Genomic DNA, 20,678 nt, shown 5'->3' with positions numbered 1-20,678 from the left:
AAACCTTTTAAAAATTGTTTGTCATTAAGGGCTTATGGCTTTAACTTTTATTAAAGCCACTATGTAAAAGGGCTACATTGTGGGGAAAAATGCTTGGGGTCTGTTCTTTTAGATAAGAATAAGGCAGTTAAAGGGGTGGGGCGGGTGAGATGGCTCTTGTTGAAAAACCTTGGACTATAGGATTGGTTCAGGAAAATGAATTCTATGACAATGCTGTAGAGCAACATCTGATTGGGCCGATCCAAAGGTGGTGGTAACAAGCCTGAGGGGCTGTGAACCTGAGAAGTTGTCTCTTTCTGCAGAAACATTTGGAAGGTTAAGATCTCTCTCTCTAACTCAATCATGTGCTGTCTATCTTTGCCCTTTGCAAAGGAGCTTTCTTTTTCCCTTTTCTTGCCCTGTTCTCTCTTTTAACCTATTTAACTCTTTTTTTAAATGCTCTTTTCTTAACCTATCCTTGTATTTAATAGTTTAAATGCTTCTCTATTAACCTGCCTTTATATTTTTTAAAATGTGCTTACTAAACAGGCTCTGCTTTACTAAATGTCCTTTTTTTGCCATGTGTGTTTTTAAACATTTAATGTTTTTAAATGCTTTTTTCTTAACCTACCCTTATAACATTTTAAATATTTTTCTTAACCAACCTTTTATATTTTTACCATGTGCTTAAACAGTTTGCTTTATATGTTTTTCTTAACTTTTTAAATGCTCTTTTCTTAACCTACTCTTATATTTAATACACCTTTTCCATTTATCTCAAAATTTTTATTCTTTAACATACCAAACTAGTCCTTTCAAAACACCTCTCCTTACTAAACCTCACTAAAAATCTCTCCTCTTTAATAACTTGCCTCTATTCTTTCAAACTCACCCTTTAAAAACAAAAATCTTTTTCTTTAAGTCCTCTTTCCATTCTTTAATAACAAACTAGGCCTTTAAAATCATCTCTCCTTACTCAACCTCACCAAAGGTTCTTTCCTTTTTTTCCCCTCTAAACCTTACCAAAGCTTTCTTTTTTAAATCTTTAAGCTCTCACTCTATTCTTTCAACCTTTTTCTCTAAACAAGCAACCAAATGTATCAAAGCACAAGCATGCAACACTCCCCCTATTCAAACATAAAAAATAATAAAAAATATTTTTTTGAAAATGGCTGACAGCGCCAAACCTTGATACCCACGGAAACGCGGATGGAAGGCGGGAAATGGGGCATGGAAACCTGTCAAAATATACATGGTGATGAATACTATCGAGCCGTATGTGATTCAGAATGAATGTTGCCTGTTAGTTAACACACCCAGTCGTAAAGTGGCTCACAGAACTCAGAGCTTGTAAATCCTAAGTAAATTGCCAAGGCCGAGATCCAAGGTATTTAAGACTCCTAACTTCCCCTGAAATCAATTAAAGGTAGGAGCCTAAATACCTTTTTGCATCTGGGTCAAAGTCCCTGAGAAAGGAGTGAATAATCGTGAATATGGGACTTTAACACCCTTGGGGACCAGGGGTGCTCCAGGAAGGGCTACGTTAGGAAATGCCAGAACTAAGGTTGCCTGTACAATCTTAATTCAGCCCCTTTGTGCATATGCATTATATTCTCCTTAGTTACTTGATCACATACTATATTTTTTCCACAGGACGACATCTCATTCAGTGCACGGTATGGACTGTGCTCACATTGAGTGGATAGCTATTCAATATTTCATTTTATACTTATTTAGTATGTGGCCCCATGTTTTTTTTTATTTTGGTATGTATCCCCATGTGTGCTATCCAAGCCCTGCACTGAATACATAATTAATAATTTCCTCATACTTTTTATAGTGTTCATCACTAGCTAATCTGAGTGTTTCACAAACATTGATAAATTTATCTTCATAACACCCCTTTGAAGTAATGGGGTGATATTATCCTCACTTTAGAGATGAGGAACTGAGGCACAGAAAGATTAAGGTAAAAAATGTCCACTAATTGTGTGTGCCCAATTTGAGATTTCCACGGCTGATGTTTTGCAGCAGTTAGCATTAAGTAACACTTTATATCAGTGGTGGGCAACCTGCGGCCCGTGGGCTGCAGGTTGCCCACCACTGCTTTATATGTTCAAAGCACAGCTCCCATTGACTTCAGTTGCAGTTGTGAGTGCTCAACACTTCTGCAAATCAGATCCTGGGGTCTCAAGCTGGGTACCAGAAAAAAAGGAACACACAATTAGTGACCTCTTGTGAAAAGTTTTATTTATGTGACTTGTCAAGAATCCCATGAGAACTCTGTGACAGAACTCCCTGTACAATATAATCAGAAGTACATTGTGACCATGTGTCATAAACATACAGCTAAGGGTAGCATAAAATCCCTCCTTTACCTGTAAGGGGTTAAGAAGCTCAAATAACCTGGTTGGCACCTGACCAAAAGGACCAATAAGGGAAGAAGAGCCTTTCAAATCTGTGGGGAGATGTTTTGTTTTGTGCTCTCTGTGTGTTCCCTCTTGAGACAAAGAGAGAGACCAAGCAAGTAATCCAGCTTCTACTGAAATGATACATCTAAAATTACAGCAATTGTAAGTAATAGCAAGGAAATGCATTAGGTTATCTTTTGTTTTAGCTTGTGAATTTTCCCAATGCTAAGAGGGAGGTTTATTTCTGTTTTTTGTAACTTTAAAGTTTTGCCTAGAAGGGAATCCTCTGTTTTTAAATCTTATTATCCTGTAAAATTACCTTCCATCCTGATTTTACAGAGGTGCTTCTTTTACTTTTTTCTTTATTATAAAGTTCTGTTTAAGAATCTGATGGGTTTTTAGGACACTAAAAACCCAAGGGTCTGGTCTGTGCTCACCTTGTTTACCTATTTGGTTGGTATATGATTCTCAAGCCTCCCCAGGAAAGGGGGTGAAGGGGCTTGGGGGGATATTTTGGGGAAACAGGAACTCCAAGTGGTCCTTTTCCTGAATCTTTGTCTAACTCACTTGGTGGTGGCAGCGATACGGTCAAAGGACAAGGAAGAATATGTACCTTGGGGAAGTTTTTAACCTAAGCTGGTAAAAATAAGCTTAGGGGGTCTTTCATGTGGGTCCCCACATCTGTACCCTAGAGTTCAGAGTGGGGAGGGAACTGACACCGTGCTTTTGTTCTGAACATGTCATTTCATTTCAGAAGCTCTGTTGGGTCCTATTCTCGTGATGCTTTACAATTGATGTTCAGATGTAATATGAAATCCAGGATTGTTCTATGTGTAAGTCCTGTGGACCCATTCAGGCTTCTTCATGCAGTGCTAGCCTACCATTCAAGAATAAGAGTCCTCCTGAGTTTTCATGAGTCTTAGTTCTTGAGCATGATGATGAGACGAGTTTCCAGGGGCATCATAATTGTGCTCACCGCTGAGTGATTTTTGAGCGCCCTTGAGTTTTGAGGTTGCCCTATACTTGAATTTGGCCACAGACCCTTGAAAAATCACTTGTTAACAGTGAACCCCTCAAATCCCAAGGAACTTTCAAAATGTACCATTTTCCTCTGCAAGCAAACAGTACTCAGTGGACAAAAGTTATGGCTTGCCCCTCCCCCCCAAAATTAGTATGCTCCAACATTTTATCTATATTTTTTAAAAAGCATTCCTTCATTCCTATGGGTTTTTTCCCCCCAACCAGCTGCAATGAGAAATGAGAATGTGGGATGATTATCTCAAATGTGTCTCTCCTCAATTTGCATTCAAGGATGGCTGATGGAAATGAGTTTCAAAGGGTTGGATGAATCTCCAACTATTGGCCAGACAGAGATAAGGTGAGAATAAGTTTTGACACCCCTTTGTCGCTGAGGGGCTTTTATGATAGTTGTATAGTTCTTAGAATTTTGGGATATTTGAGAGTAAATATTTGCTTGGATTTTGCAAGTCAAAACCACACACAGAATTGTAGATTTGTGCCATTCAGTTTCTGCAAAGAAAGAAGAAATGTCTTCTATGCTCCTTGGAAAAATGCAAGAGCTTCTCCATACCACAAGTGAACTAAGGAATAGGGTTTGGTAAAGAGGAGTGTAAGGGGAACAAAATAGTTTTTATGGTCAATTAAATGAGGATGTGAAGCTTCTGCATTTAACAACAACAAAAACTAGTTCATGAGGGTTAGGTTGTATTTTTGTCATGCAGAAACATACCTTTATTTTCTGGGTCCAAATGGCAAATTTGATAGGCCCTTACATTTCATAATGGGATTATGGGAGAATGAATGGCCTTCAGGTTAAGGCATTGGATTGCGACTCTGGAGATCTGGGGTCAGTTCCTGGTTCTGCCACAGATTAACTGTGTGGCACTGGGGAAGTCACTTGATCTCTCTGTTCCTTAGTTCTGCATCTGTAAACATGCATGAATATACTTGGTCTGTCCACATGGTAAGCTCTTTGGGAAGGGGCTGTCTCTTACTGTGTGTAGGTACAGTGCCTAGAACAGTGGTGGGCAATGTTTGTTTACATTGACTGTCCGCAGGCATGGCTGATCGCAGGTCTCAGTGGCTGCGGTTCGCCGTTCCCGGCCAATGGGAGCTGCAGGAAGCCGTGGGCTGCTGGGACGTGCTGGCTGCCACTTCCCGCAGCTCCCATTGGCCGGGAACGGCGAACCACAGCCACTGGAAGCTGTGGGCAGCCATGCCTGCGGATGGTCAATGTTAAATTGTCTTGCAGCCTGCCAGCAGATTACCCTGATGGCCAAGTGTGGCCCACAGGCTGCACGTTGCCCACCACTGGCCTAGAACAATGGGATCTCAATCTTAGTAGCTGCTATTATGATGGAAAGAAATAATAATTTAACAAACACATTTCACTGGTCACTATCAAGCAGACAATACTTCATAAGGGCTAAGATATTATTCAGTTTATCTGATGAAAGTAGCAAAGAATTTCCACTCTGTTTATCTTGATACTTTGCTTTGGACATTTAAAAAAATCAAAGGATAATTTGTGTATAATTTGATTTAAAAATGTTACAGATTTCAATAATATTTAAATTTAAGCACACATTCTGGAACTTCTACTGTGGGAAATTAGATTTGAAATTTGCTTCCTAAAAATGCAGGATTGGGTGATCCAGAGCATGGAAAAGCACTAACAGATTTAAGGTTTTGATCTGAAGCCTAATGAAGTCAATAGGAGCCTTTCGATTAACTTCAGTGCACTATATACTTCCACTAAATGAAGAGGGGCTACTTCTCTTGGTTTTTATACTAAACTCTACCATAGTCACCCGATTTTCTACAAAGCAGATTGGGATATGGGAGAATGCTGCTAGATGTAGATTTACTTTTTATGATCAACTGGACTATAATGGGGGCGGGCGGGAAGGGAGGGAACCCAGCTGTATGAAACGTTCTCCTGCTAGACTGCATGTATCAACATTTAGCAGAAATGTTTCCTAATTTAGAATATTGCATGTGGTGCAAATAGATAAAAATAATCAAACCAATAAAACTGACATACGAAACGTTCTGCTTTTAGACTGCTGGTGTCAAAATTGGTTATATGCAGTGTTGTTGTAGCCAGGTAGGCCTCAGAATATTAGAGAGACAAATTTAAAGAAGAGCTCTGTGTCAGCTTGAAAGTGACAACAGAAGTTGGTGGAATAAAATACATTGTCTCATCCACCTTATATCAAAATTTAGCAGAAGTGTTCCCTATTCAGAATCCAATTTTGTCTGCTTCAGCATTTTATCATACTTTGTGTACAGTTGCTCTTACTTTAAAGTCTGTCAGGATTGTCTACAGAAGAGACTTAGTAAGGCATGCAGGTTAGCCAGAGCTTACCTGCCATGAACTGGGCTAACGCCTTGGGAAGTAAAGGAAAGCATGTAAAAAAATCAAGCACTTGGGTTTGGGGCAGGGACCTTTCTCTCATCTTAAAATCTGGCTGGAAAATTTCACTATGTGAAGACCCTGTTTAGTAGGGATGATAATGTCCATCTCTGAGGGATGTCTCTCAGCCTGTTGTGTTTAGAGATAGCTCTTTTGTGACAATGCATAGGTGACAGTTCCCGTTCTCTGGATCAAGTAATCTTCCTATGGTGGAGATTCAGAGGGTAAATTTTGTGAGTGAAGCAAAAGCAGAGCTCTAGTATCAAGATCCTTCCCTGAAACAGACTGTCTGAAAGGCCAAACCACAAGAGCATCTATCTCATGTGTAAAACAAATGTGGGTGAGGAAGCAAACACACACAATGAAATAACGACATTTTGCAGTTAGTACAAACTAGAAATATATTCTCTAAAATATCTGCAAAAAATTCATTCCACTCATCCTCACAGACATTCTCAATTAAGAAAGATTTTGAGTAGGAGCTTCTATGCAAATAGTGATTTCCTTTGCAATTTGCATTTTGAGTCTAATAATGGTTTCTGCTTGTGTACATTCAGAGAGATGATTGTTGAGCTGAGTGCATTAGATCTGTCTGCTTGTCGCTTCAAAGTAACCCAGGGATGCATATTTTAGGCATCTTTAGGAAATGCTGCCTGCAGAATCATCCCCAAAGAAACTCATATTCTTGTACAGTCTCACAGGCATTTTTGGGGATGATTCTACAGAGGACAGTATCTCCTTGGATTTTTTCCCTCCTATCCTCCACCCACCTTCTGAAACTGCAGAACCATGAATGGGGAACTCTTCAGGGTACTTTTTGGTGGGGGTAAAGTATGAATTATGTTCTTATTGCACATCTTCCCACGCACTTTCCATGTGTACAGGCCAGTTTTGCTGGGTATTGTTGCAGTTTCTGGCCTGGTCTGTACACATAGTGGGTGACTAGATGGTTTAGGCTTCAGTCTTAGAGAAGGGGAGCTGTCACCAGCTCTTACCCCTTCAAGTCTTTGCCTCCTTCCAACTTATTCTATATGTACATTGTATAAACAGTGTGTGTGTGTGTGTGTGTGTACACACACTCTGTCTGGGACTCAGAGAATCATACCAATACCAGGAAGAGGCAGGTCTACGTGACTGGAGACTCTCTACTATGAAGAACAGACGGGCCTGTCACCAGAGCTGATCCAGAGAACAGAAGGGTGTACTATCTGCTGGGATCTAAGATACAGGATGTAGACATGAGGCTGAAGAGGATTCTAATGGGAGCAGGAAATAATCCACTGAGTGTCTTTCATGTGGGAACAAGTGATATAGCTAGATTCTTGCTGCGATGCATCAAGGGAGACTATGCCAAGCTGGGGAAGATGCTTGAAGAAATGGAGGCTCAGGTGATCTTTAGTGGTATTCTATCTGTCCTTAGAGGAGGAGAGCGAAGGTGAGACAAGATTATGATGATCAACAGATGGCTCAGGCAGTAGTGTTATAAGGAGGGCTTTGGCATGTCCGATCACTGGGAGACATCACTGGAAGCCGGGAGCCCCAGCACCCCTGCCCGCTGAAGCTAGAAGCTGCACTGGGAACTCCCCTGAGCCCACACACAGCCCCTAGCTACTCCCTCCCTGCAGCCTGAGAAGTTTTCAAACTTTTTGAACCGAGTCTCTCCTTTGAGTTATATTTTTTGGTTGCATCCCTCCACAGCCCAGACAGACTGGGTGGCCTCCTGAGTGAGTCAAGGGGTGGAGGTGGTGCTCGCGCTCTGGACCCCACTCTGTGGAGCTGGGTTGAGCCCTGCCAGCCCTTGCCTCCCCCCCCCCCCCCCCAATAGAAGTAAAACTATGCCTATGCCCAAGGGTTCTCCCACAGCCCAGAGCCCCAAGTTCCCCCTCACCCCTGCTGGGCCCTGGAGTTTTTATAGCATGTTGAGGGGGGACTCACCAAGAGAACCCTTGATGTAGGTGATACTGGCAGTAGAAAGACTGTACCTAAACAGGAGAGGAATCTGGGCAAAGCTGAGCAGAAACAACTAAAGCAATGCAAAGAGTTTGGGTAACAAAATGGAGGAACTAGAACTACTGGTACAGGAAGTGAAACCAGATATTATAGGGATAACAGGAACATGGTGGAATAATAGTCATGACTAGCGTACAAGTATTGAAGGGTATGTATTTTCAGGAGAGACAGAAATAAAGGTGGTGAAGGACTAAGTTCCCCCTAAGCTGCATGGCCGTGCAGTAGCCTATTAAGTGCTGCACAGGCTCTCAGGGCTGCGGTGGGGAGAGAGGCCTCTCCCCCTAGCCCCAACCCAGCTCTGGACCTGCTGCAGTCAGGGGAAGAGGCACCTCTCCCCCCGAACTCAGGTTCTGCTGTGGGGAGAGAGAGCTGGGAGGAGTCCTCACTGCAACCCTGGGGCAGCCTGCAACCCAAACCCCTCATCCCCAATCCCACCCCAGAGCCTGCACTCCAACCCTCTGCCCCAGCCCTGGGCCCCCTCCCACACTCCAAACACCTCGGCCCCAATCCTGCCACATGAGTTTTGTTATGTGCACCAATACGGAGGTCATGTGTCACGCATCACCCCCATATTGATGCCCCATAGAATTAATTCTACACATGCGTGGGAAAAATTAGAGGGAACACTGGCAGAGTAGTGTTATAAATGGTGAGTTAGACTGAAGAGAAATTAGAACTGATGGAATGGATAAAACAGAATTAGTTTGGGTCAAAGTCACTTTGGGGAAGAAAGGTAAGAGAGGCTCTGCTGGGATAGTGCTTAGGGTCTGCTACAGATTCCGAGGATCCAATTTTGTATATGGATAGAGACCTCTTTAATATTTTTAATGAAATAAATACTACTGGGAATTGTGTGATTATGGGAGACTTTAATTGCCCAGCTATATATTAGAGGACAAGTGCTACTAATAATGGTAGGGCCCAGATATTCCTAGATGTGATAGCTGACATATTTCTTCACCAAATAGTCACTGAATCAACAAGAGGAGATCCATTTTAGATTTAGTATTGGTAAGCACCAAGGACCTCACAGAAGAACTGGTTGTACAGGACAGCCTTGGTTCCGGTAATCATGAGCTAATTCAGTTTAAACTAAATGGAAGGATAGACAAAAATAGGTCTGCATCTAAGGCCCTTGATTTCTAAAGGGAAAACTTAATTTTTTAAAGGGAATTAGTTCGGGAAGTGGACTGGGCTGAAAAACTCAAGGATTTCAATGTGGAGGAGGCTTTGAATTACTCTAAGTTAAAGTCGCAGAAGCTATTTGAAGCCTGTATCCCAAGCAAGTGTCAAAGGTTTATAGGAAAGGGTTGCAGACCAAGCTTGATGAGCAAGCATCTCAAACTGCTTATTAAGAGAAAGCAGAAAGCCAACAAGGAATGGAAGGTGGGATGGATCAGCAACGAAAGCTACCTCTTGGAAGTCAAAAAATGTAGGGAAAAAGTGAGAACTGCCAACAAGCAAGCAGAGTTGGACCTTGCAAAGAGAATTAAAATAGTAAAAGGTTCTATAACAATATAAATAAAAATAGAACAAAAAAGAAGAAATGGGACTGCTAAACCCTGAGGATGGTGGGGGTGGAGATTAAAGATAATCTAGGCATGGCCCAACACCTAAATAAATACTTTGCCTCAGTTCTTGAAAAGGGTAATGAGGAATTTAGGGGTAGTGGCAGGGTGGCTAATGGGAAAAAGGATATGGAAGCAGAAATTACCACATCCAATGTGGAAATCGAACTGAAACATCTTAATGGGACCAAATCAGGGGACCCGAATAATCTCCATCCGAGAATCTGAAAGGAACTACTGGCACATGAAATTGCAAGCCCAATATCAAGCATTTTTAATGAATCTGTAAAATGAGGGGTCAGACCCTATGACTGGAGAATTGTTAATATAGTACCTATTTTTAAGAAAGGGGAAAAAAGTGACCCAGGAACCTAGAGGCCTGTTAGTTTGAACTCAATTGTATGCATGATCTTGGAACACATTTTGAAAGAGAAAGCATTTAAGGACATAGAGGTAAATGGTAATTGGGATACAATACAACATGGCTTTAGAAAAGGTAGATCATGCCAGACCAACCTGATCTCTTTCTTTGAGAAGATAACTGATTTTTTTAGACAAAGGAAATGCAGTAGATCTAATCTACCTGGATGTCAGTAAGGCATTTGATACAGTTCCACAGGGGGAATTATTAGTTAAATTTGGAGAAGATGGGGATTAATACAAGAATTGAAAGGTGGATAAGAAACTGATTAAAGGGGAGACTACAATGGGTCATTCTGAAAGGTGAACTGTCAGGCTGGAGGGAGGTTACTAGTCGAGTTCCTCAGGGATCAGTCTTGGGACCAATCTTATTTAACATTTTCATTAATGACCTTGGCACAAAAAGTGGGCGTGTGCTAATAACATTTGTGGATGACACCATGTTGGGAGGTAGAGCCAATATGGAGGAGGACCAGAATATCATACAAGATCTGAAGGATCTTGAAAACTGGAGTAATAGAAATGGGATGAAATTCAAAAGTGCAAAGTGCAAGGTCGTGGACTTAGGGACTAAAAACAAGATTTTTTGCTATAAACTGGGTACATATCTGTTGTATGCGACAGTGGAGGAGAAAGACTTGTGTGTAATGGTAGATCACAAGATGACTATGAACTGCAATGTGATGTGGCTGTGAAAAAAGGCTAATGCAATCCTAGAATGCATCAGGGGAGGTATTTCCAGTAGAGATCGTGAAGTGTTATTGCCATTACACTGGTGAGACCTCATCTGGAACACTGTGTGCAATTCTGGTCTCCCATGTTTAAGAAAGATCAATTAAAATTAGAACAGGTGCAGAGAAGGGATACTAGGATAATCAGAGGTGTGGAAAACCTTATGAGAGGAGTATCCTAGAGCTTGGCTTGTTTAGCCTAACCAAATGAAGGCTGAGGGGAGATAGGATTGCTCTCTGTAAATACATCAGAGGGATAAATACCAGGCAGGGAGAGGAGTTATTTAAGTTAAGCACCAATGATGACAAGAACAAATGGCTACAAACTGGCCATCAACAAGTTTAGGTTTGAAATTAGATAAAGGTTTCTAACCATCAGAGGAGTGAAATTCTGGAACAGCCTTCCAATGGGAGCAGTGGGGGAAAAAATCTAAAATTGTTTTAAGACTGAGCTTGATAAGTTTATGGACTGGATGGTATGATGAGATGGGCCACATGCCACTCTAGGCAATCTGCAACTGCTAGTAGCAAATACCCCAACTGCCGGTGATGGGACACTAGATGGGGAGGGCTCTGAGTTACTACAGAGAATTCTTTCCCAGGTGTCTGAGTGAGGAGACTTGCTGACATGCTCAGGCTCCAACTGATTGCCATATGTGTCAGGAAGGAATTTCCCTCCAGGTCAGATTGGCAGAGACACTGGGGGGTTTTCACCTTTCTCTGCAGCATAGGGCACAGGTCACTTGCTGGTACAAAAGTAAGTAAAAGGTGGATTGTCGGTAACCTGGAGTCTTTAAATCATGATTTGAGGACTTAAATAACTCTGCCACAGCTTAGGAGTCTATTACAGGAGTGGATGGGTGAGGTTCTGCGGCCTGCGTTGTGCAGGAGGTCAGACCAGATAATCACAATGGTCCTTTCTGGCCATGAAATCTCGGAGTATAACACTGAGAAAGTCCCATAGATTCCCCATAGAGACTGAGATATGCACTATGCCTCCAGAAGGTATTGCCCACAGAGGCATAACCCAGGAGGATGGGGGACAAGGGTGACTTTAAACCACCTTTACAACCTTGGGATTTGGGTCTGTCGGGGGGCCCAGTGAGCTACTGTAATCTACAGCAGACTTCCTGGTGCTACCTGTGACAAAGCAGTGTGTGCTATAATCCTGCTCTAACATGCCCCCTCCCACTAACCACCCTGACCCCAGCATGCCAGTGATGCTGGAATTCTCTCCTGGTCAGCTAAGGGGCCTTTTGCAAGGGCAAAGAGGATGCTGGGGCTATGAGGAAGTGGCCATACAATTTGCTGCAGTAGCCACTAAGGGAAGTGGCTGAAGAGCAGACTGCAGATCCGCCGGAAGGGGAGTGACAGTGTGTAGCATGGCCGGAGAGCCGTGTCACTGATGAGGACATCACAGTCCTTGGAGAGACGTGGGTCCTAGAGCAGGAGTGACAGTGGCATGCAGAGCTAATTCCCAAGACAGCCAGCAGGAGGCGCCAGAGTGGTGAGCACACCCCGTCACAGCCTACAGGACACATGAGGGGTTGGCAAAGCCTTTGCTCTTCAGAGTCATTTCTGGCCAAAATAAGTGTATGCTATAGGGGAAAACTACAATTTCAGACTGTTCATTTATGATTTCAGTGAAGGGGTGGGGAGACCTGGCTGAGCATGCTCAGAAAATACTGGGCTGCCACTTAAAAGACAGAGGCATTTGAATTCTTCACCCCTCCCACTGCCCCAGACCAAGTTGGAAGCACACGTGCTCCTGAGAAAAGCAGACAGTGGTCTGCATAGCAAAGCCATGCTTACTACAGTATGTTCATAGGCCTGAGCATGTAGCTTTGATAATATTTCTTTAGATTTTTGGAGCTGGATGTTTGGGCTGCTTTGAGACAAGCCTTTGAGCCTCTTGAATATCAGCTTTCACCTATGAGGGGACTGGAGGTGACATCTTTTAGCCATTCAAGTGTCTGGGTGCTGGTATGTCTAGCTGATATTTCCTAAATTGTGCATTTAGGAACCCTTCAAGCAAGAGGGACTCAGAATTGCAGCCCTGATTCATTCAGTTATGCCATCAGATCATTGCTCAATGAGCACGCTGTGTTTGAAATGATCCCAAAAGGGGCTTTAGCCAAAACCGCCTCACAGCAGTCAGAATAAATGTTGCAAAACTACAAGTCAACAGTGACGTATCAGAGGTTGGAGTTTCCCTCATCAGCAGCAAGAACAGTTCACAGAACAAAAATGACTCTGATGATGGGGTGTCATCTCGGGTTGCCCCTTCTGGTATCCGCACCAACTGCTACTAGCTTTCTTCTTCTCCGCCACCCATTTGGCGCCGATCTCCCCTGCCTCGATTACAGTTTTGGGCTTCCCATCTAGGATGTACCTTTCTATTTCCTCAAGAACACCCTCTAAGAACCGCTCCATTTGTATTAGGAGCAGTGTCGGGAAAATGCCACGTCTGGTTTCCCCCTTAGGGCTCTGATCTGCTGACAGGCATGCTTGGGTGTTAGCCCCATCCTAATTCTGGCCTTTTGTTTAAAAAGTTCATACTTGTTCATGTGTTCTTTAGGCATTTCAGCTGCCACCTCTACTAAGCGTCCACTGAGTTGTGGCCTCAGCTCTACCATATACTGGTCTGGAGGGAGGTTGTACCCAAGGTAGGCCCTTTCACATTTTTTTAAGAAGGTCTCTATATCATCGCTTACCTTGTATGTGGGGAATTTTTTTGAATGGGGAGTGGTACCTGGAGGACTGTTAGGGCTACCTGATTGATCCAGATTAGCCTTTTCCAGGTCTAAGTGCTTCAGCTCCACTTCCAAGCTCTTTGCCTCTTTCCTCTCCTCCGCTTCCGCCTCCAAGCACTTAATCTCTAGGAAGAAATTCCTTTCTGCCTCAGTTAGAACTTGGCCTGAGTTAAAGACATCCCTCCATCCTGGCACCAGGATCTCAGGTGGGGGAGGGCTGACCCTTTCTGGGAAGTCTCTGGTCCCCACCCCCTCCTTGCATTTCTGTCATGAAGCTGGATGTTCAGGCTTGATCTGGGTCTGTCTTCTGCTTTGGAAAGACTGGTTGCTCCAGAGTTTTGGTGCCCGACCTCAACCTCATGCAAGGGCTGCCCTACTCTAGCCTAGCTATTTCGTCTCTCCTCTACACAAAGGCCCTGGCCCGTGGGGAGGAGAGGGCATAGGGCCAGGGAACCCCTGGTGCAGGAAAGTGAGGGAGCAAGTATTGTAGGAGGGGTGGAATGTAGAGCACACAGGGGAAGAGCGAAATTTGGAGATTTGCAGGTAGTCGCTAAAAATAGAAGACACTTTAGGGTTGGCAATCAGGGAGACCAACATTCAGGAGTGCCAAATAGACAAGTTGTGGGTTTTTTGGTTTGCACATTTGTGTGTGTACACATATGCCTTGAGTGGGGGCACTGAAAATGCCCTCAGCAACAAAACATTTACAGTCAGTCCTGGGGATGGGAGAGAACAGAGGGATGCAAGGAGCCATTAGCGGCTGCAGTGTACTTGGCCTACACAATCTATGAAGTGTGCAGTCCCCTAGTTGGTAACTCAAATAGTAGCAAGAAAGGGATAAATCCTTGCCTCCTTCCCCCCACCCCAAGGTTGGCTGGTCCTAGGGGTTTCCCTGAAGAGACTTCCTAGGTTTGTGCCCAGAGAGTCACTCCCTTAAATCCAAGGGCAGAAATAATTGAGCTCAGCCTGCCAGGAGGAACCAATCAGCATCTCCCAATGCCTGCAAAGAGAGTAGCTCACTCAATATTTATTATTTCATTTGGATTTTGGGCTTGGACAAACACCTCACAAAAAGGCATCCATGTAAAGCTCTAGCTGCCCTTGACAGATGTAAAAAAATAATAATGTAAGAGTTGCTAAAGGTGCGTTTTTCCTCCCACCCTATGTAACCTTGATTTTAAGTTCTCTCAATTAATATTAAGTTGTTCAAGCTAAGGATGCAATAAACCAAACTAAGTTTTCAGGTTCAAGCTTCTAGGTGGGTTACAGATAATTTAGTTTAGTAGAGGACCCTGGATGACCCTCTGAATGATAGAGCCAAATTTTCTTTAAAATGAAAATGATTAGTTAAGCAATCAGGCATACAATTACCATTCACACAGCTACTGCAATTACCTTCCATCTTTGAATGTGATTATATCAAGCGGTGATCAATCCAATGCCAACAGAATGAAGTCTAGCCTTATAATCCAGGAACCTAGTAGTACCCTGTCACAGGGGTACTCACCATTGGTGGTGCCTCCTGATGGCCATTCTGGGGATTAGCGCCAGCCAAGCATTGCACCCCCCGCCCCCGGCAGCATCTTTCCCATTGTCCTCTCACCCTGTGGACCCCTCTCATTACAGGAACCACAGCCTCCTCTTCATGACTCAGTCCTCCAGCCAGGTCACCAGACATGTTCCCTCCTTCTGGGGTATCAAAGTCCTTCTTGACAAATGGGCTCAGGAATTCTTCCTGCTCATTGCCCTGCCAGTATCACTTCATCAGCAGCTGGTAGTGGGACCTGGGCCCATCCTCTATTCCAGGTCCCAGCTCAAGGGTCCTCTCATTGGCAGCCATTAGTTTGACCTACCCCATACCTCGCTACTCTGTCCCCTACCTACCTCTCCCCCTTCTCTGGGCTTGCCAAGCCTCACTACCTCCTCTCAGGGAGTAACTATAGGCTACTTGCCTTTAGCCCCAGACACACCTCCCTTCTCCCAGGGAGTAACCAAAGATTCTTTCTCTCTAGCCCCTTTTGTTACCAGCTTCCAGAATAATATAGACCCCACCTGTCCCTGCCCAGCTGAGCCTGTTCTACTTAAATCCCTGCTCCCTGTCTCCTTCTCCAGGTGCAGCATGGGCAATTAATTGGCCCACTTAGCCATCTTAACATTTCCAGCCCTGTGTGGGGTGGACACTGCATCACATATCCTTTTGATGTTAATTGGAGCTATCTCCAATTTAGAAAGGTTACTCCTTTTATAGCCTATTAAAATACTAATCAACATTAAACCTATCCATTACAGTATTCACATTTCCACCACCTCTTTATTGGCTCTTTATGTACATATTGTTTAAATTAACAGCTGCACCAATGTCGTTCCCATGCTATCAATACAAATAGTATTTTAATTCACATTCAGAATTCTCAGAAACACTCACGAAAAGCTCTACTAAAACCAGTTATGCCCCAACCTTGCCACAACATAACCCTGGGTCATGTCCTTACTAACTTCAATTTTCCCACCTTAGTGTCTCCAACTTATCCTTTACTTATGCTAACAAATTCAATTTCCCATACTCCTCTATTCTTAGCCTAACTTAAACAAAACCTAATGTCTACTTATTTCTTAACCTAACGTGCTCTGTAGGGCACACCTACCAGACCTCATCCAAATCACCAGCCACATGACCAATATAGCTGAAATTAAAGAACACCTGTTAAAGTGGGTCCTCTAGTTGTTTTACCTGCTTATACATTGGAAAGGGGAAGCCTTGTGTTTGGACTCTGGAAAGGAAAACTTTAGGTTTCATTTTTGACTCCGGCTCTTAGGGGCGGGGTGGGCACCCACTACGGTGGCCCACGAGACCCTCCTGCTTGGTTCTGGGGACAGTCAGGGGACGGGGGAGGGCGTGGATGGGGCAGGGGTCCTGAGGTGGGGCGTCAAGGAACACAGGGGGGTTGGATGGGGCAGGAGTCTACTATGAAGGAAAAAGCAACGGTGACTTAGAAGTGAGCCTTTCCATAACCCTTTGGCATAAGCAGCGACAGCAAATCCAGTAGCTGTGCACCAGCTTCGCACCAATGTTTTCAGCCTCCCCAGGTCAGACAGAACGGGCATACCACTCCATTGACACAGGTGATGCTTGCCCAATTAGAGCCCAACCATACTGGATGGCTCCTCAAACCAAAACCGCAACAGAAAGGGAGATCAAGGACATGTTACAGATGGGTGTAATCTGCCCCTCTGAGAGTGCCTGGGCCTTTCCAGTGGTTCTGGTTCCCAAACCCGATTGGGAAATCCACTTTTGCATGGACTACTGTAAGCTAAATGCTGTAACTCACCCAGAAAACTATCCAAGGCCATGCACAGATAAGCTATTGGAGAATCTGGGACTTCCCCTTAGTTAAGTCTAAAGTGGAGATGAACTGGGCTACTGGCAAGTGCTGCTAGATGACCCAGCCAAGGAAAGATCAGCCTTCATCACCCATGAAGGGCTGTATGAAATTAATGTGCTCCCTTTTGGACTGCAAAATGCACCCACTACCTTCCAGAGACTGGTAGATAACCTTCTGGATGGATCTGGGGAATTTGCAGTCTCCTACCTTGACGACGTGGCTATATTCTCAGATTCATGGGCAGAACACCTGGAACACCTTGAAGCCGTCTTCCAGCACGTAAGGGAGGCAGGATTAACCGTTAAGGCCAAAAAATGTCAAATAGGCCTAAACAGGGTAATGTACCTTGGACACCAGGTGGGTCAAGGAACTATGAACCCCCTACAGGCTAAAGTAAACACTATCCAAAATTGGCCTGTCCCTAAGTCAAAGAAGCAGGTCCAATCCTTCTTTGGCTTGGCCGGGTATTACTGACGATTTGTCCCACACTACAGCCAAATTGCCATGCCACTGACAGACCTAACCAGGAAAAAATAGCCAACTGCAGTTCAGTGGACTGAAAAGTGTCAAAAAGCCTTTAACCAACTTAATCCCGGATTTAGACCGACTGTTCGTCGTAACCACAGATGCATCTGAGCGTGGTGTAGGAGCAGTTTTAATGCAGGAAAGACCAGATCAACAATTCCATCCTGTCATGTTTCTCAGCAAAATACTTTCTGAAAGGGAAAGCCACTGGTCAGTCTCAGAAAAAAAATGTTACGCCATTGTGTATGATCTGGAAAAGCTACGCCCGTACATTTGGGGATGGCGTTTCCACCTGCAGACTGACCAGGCTGTGCTAAAGTGGCTTCACACAGTCAAAGCGACTAACAAAAAACTTCTTTGGTGGAGTTTAGCTCTTCAAAACTTTGATTTTGAAATACAACTCATTTCCAGAGCCTCTAACTAAGTGACTGATGCACTCCAGCGGGAAGGTTTCCCAGAATCAGCGTGGTAAAAATGTCCCTGTATTCTAAGTCATTGTAGTCCTTGAGGTGCAAAAAATACTGTTTAGTTCTTCATGTAATTAGTAGTAAAATTAGAAGTGCATGTATCTTATTAACTCTGTTTCCTAAACCTCCAGGAAGAAATCCCAGCTGGTGTGAACCCGACCTGAACCAGGCTGGCAGCACCGTCTGTGATTTGAGGGGCATGTGATAAATGAAGGTGGGGGAGTAGCTCCCTTTTATGGACCCAGCCAGCCAGTTAGCTATAAAATCCCTCTTGGTAGCTGTTCTTTACTTGTAAAGGGTTAAAAAGTCTGACTGCATGCGTAGGTAAAAGAAAGTGTGTGGGCACCTGGCCAAAAGAGCCAATGGGAAGGCTAGAACTTTTAAAAATGAAACAAGACTCCCCTTTTGTCAGTCTGTGGTTGTCCTCCAGGAGAGGAGAGACTGGGCTGGAACTATGCTGTAAAAAGCTTTGAAAAAAGTATGAAAAATCATCAGATCCTACCTAGAAACTACTCATTTGAAACCCCAGATATGTAAGTAGATCACATCTTCCTAGACATTTCCTGATTAGGTTTATTTCTTTATGGCTTGTGGATTCCTCTGTGCTAACCCCAGGTGCTTTTGTTTTGCTTGTAACCTTTAAGCTGGACCTCAAGAGAGCTATCTTGATGCTTAATCCTTGTAATTGTTTTTTTTATTTAACAGAGCCTAAATTCCAAATGTATTTTCTTTTTGTTTTTAATAAAATTTACCTTTTTTAAGACCAGGATTGGATTTTTGTGTCCTAAGAGGTTTGTGCATGTGTTGTTCAATTAGTTGGTGGCAACAGCTGATTTCTTTTGTTTTCTTTCTCAGCTCTTCCCTGGAGGGGGGTGAAAAGGCTTGAGGGTACCCCACAAGAAGGAATTCCCAAGTGCACCTTCCTGGGCTCTAAAAGGGGGTTTTTGCACTTGGGTGGTGGCAGCATCTACCCATCCAAGGTCAGAGAAAAGCTGTAACCTTGGGAGTTTAATCCAAGCCTGGAGTGGCCAGTGTTAATTTTTAGAATCCTTGCAGGCCCCCACTTTCTGCACTCAAGGTGTCAGAGTGCGGAATCAGCCTTGACGACATATAATCAATTTAAAATAAAAAAGATCATGTTCTCCCTTTAATCATAGTTTATGTTCCTTTTTTAGAATGAGAAACTATCAGTATATCAAGACCCCACAATATTAATTCCATATATAGCTGAGATTGTGTCTGTAACTGACTTTTCAAAAATTCATAGTTTGGGTCAAAATGTCCTTTGTTCTCAATATATTTAGCAAAATCCTAGTTACAATACTTAGCGTTTCTATAGCACATTCCATAGGAAGCTGTGAAAGTGCTGTACAAAGGTTGTTTCACTATAGCACAGTGAGTAAGAGAAATGGAGGCAAAAAGAGATTGTGAATTCCTCAAGATCACAATCAAGTCTGTGACAAAGGTGATAGTAGGACTTGGTGCTCAAGTGTCCAGTCCTGGGCTTTAATAACTAGATTCTACTTTCTACCATATGACTGCTTCAGAGAAAATCAGGTCAGATCAATTCAAACAAAGCACAGACTTTAACAGCTCCTGCATTCACAACCCTTGCAGGGGTGGAGTTAAATATAAACATGCAGGGTAATACTCTATACCAGAGATTCTCAACCTTGGGGTCACTGCCAAGTGTCAGAGGCTTATGACCGCCCTGCCCTTCCCATATTGCTAAATCGGGGAAAGGGGCCTGAGTATGGAAGAGGTTGAGAATCACTGTTCTATCCAAGTACTAATGTTCAATTACGATGCACATTATTTGAAAGCAGGGCTTCTACCAAGTGGTCATATTGCAAGAGCCGGTGCAGTTTTTCTGGACCGCTCCTGCCACAGCTTTTAATTCTTTCTAAACAGAAGAGAGCCTCTTTATGCGGGGAGATAAGAGGTTAAATAGTGCAGTCTCCACCCAGTGCATGCGGACTCACTCGTATAAATCCGCATTAACAATAACAGATGTTGTGAGCTCAGCCCATGGCACGCAATGAATCTGATACCCCCTGGATTAGATATGAAGCATTTTATGTTTAACATGCCGGTGTTCTTATATGAAGCTGTTTACAAACTAATCTTTTCCTGAAGCAGTTTTGGAACTAAAACAGAATTGTTTTTAACATAATGTTTGTCAGACATTTTCAACAAAACTGCTCCTGTTTGTCCTTATGGCTTTGGGTAGCATCTCATACCACTGCATTCCCAACTAGCTCAATCCCAGTCTTGTTTCCTTCCTGGTTTCCTGCTTGACTGGTTCTGAAAGGCTGCGTCCCATGTTTAATTACACCATCATTATTGCTAATTCTTAATAATTTAGTATACCTTTCCACTGAATACATTTTTATATATATGAAAGAGAGACAAGAAAGATGAGATACTCACTGATCTACCAAGCTTCTTATGGATGATAACTGTCTTCGTTCTTGTGAACCATAGTGCGATTAGTCCTGTCTACATCTTCAGAAGCTCAGAAACTGCTGCTTCTCAGAAGTTTTGCAAGAATTATAACAAGAAGTGAAGGAGTAGTTCTTCTTTTTCTAAAAATGGACTTTTAGCAAGTTTCACTTAGAACTTAATGGAAATGTTAGAGCGCTGAATTTTCAGAGTGCATGTTAAATGCAGAACTGAGGGCTTAGGTCCTCAGTCCTATAGATTCACTAGTGCAGACTCTGTATGGAGTCCTGCTGACTTCACTCCACATGGGAACAGTCTGAGCTAGAGCCTCTGTTTGCAGGACCAGGGCCTAGTTCCAACTTCCATTGGGGTATTCCCATTAACTTTATTGGGAGTTGGATCAGGCTTAGGTACACAAAATCGTGTCAACTATTTTTGATTGCACTAAACACTTTTGTAGCATATTCAAAAATAAGTTGAAATATTTGGTGATAGCAGCTTGTCTACAATAGGAAATTAGGTTGGCTCAGGGTGTGAAAAATCCACACTGCTG

The 20,678-nt window shown here is 43.3% G+C and overlaps 1 protein-coding gene across 1 annotated transcript in view; it reads right to left on the bottom strand.

Annotated features, from left to right (window-relative positions):
• Nucleotides 1-20,202, bottom strand: part of LOC102942912 (C-C chemokine receptor type 5) — a 31,427-nt gene extending 11,225 nt beyond the window's left edge. The window contains exon 1 of the mRNA XM_043540810.1: nucleotides 20,114-20,202. The gene's annotated coding sequence lies outside the window, so the exon portion shown is untranslated. The remainder of the gene's footprint in view (nucleotides 1-20,113) is intronic.
• Between the last annotated feature and the right edge of the window lie 476 nt (nucleotides 20,203-20,678).

This window comes from Chelonia mydas, chromosome 2, assembly GCF_015237465.2.
Source record: "Chelonia mydas isolate rCheMyd1 chromosome 2, rCheMyd1.pri.v2, whole genome shotgun sequence".
NCBI classification, from domain to species: domain Eukaryota; kingdom Metazoa; phylum Chordata; order Testudines; family Cheloniidae; genus Chelonia; species Chelonia mydas.
Note: the sequence above shows the minus strand (reverse complement) of the source record. Positions and strands in the feature narration are given on the sequence as shown.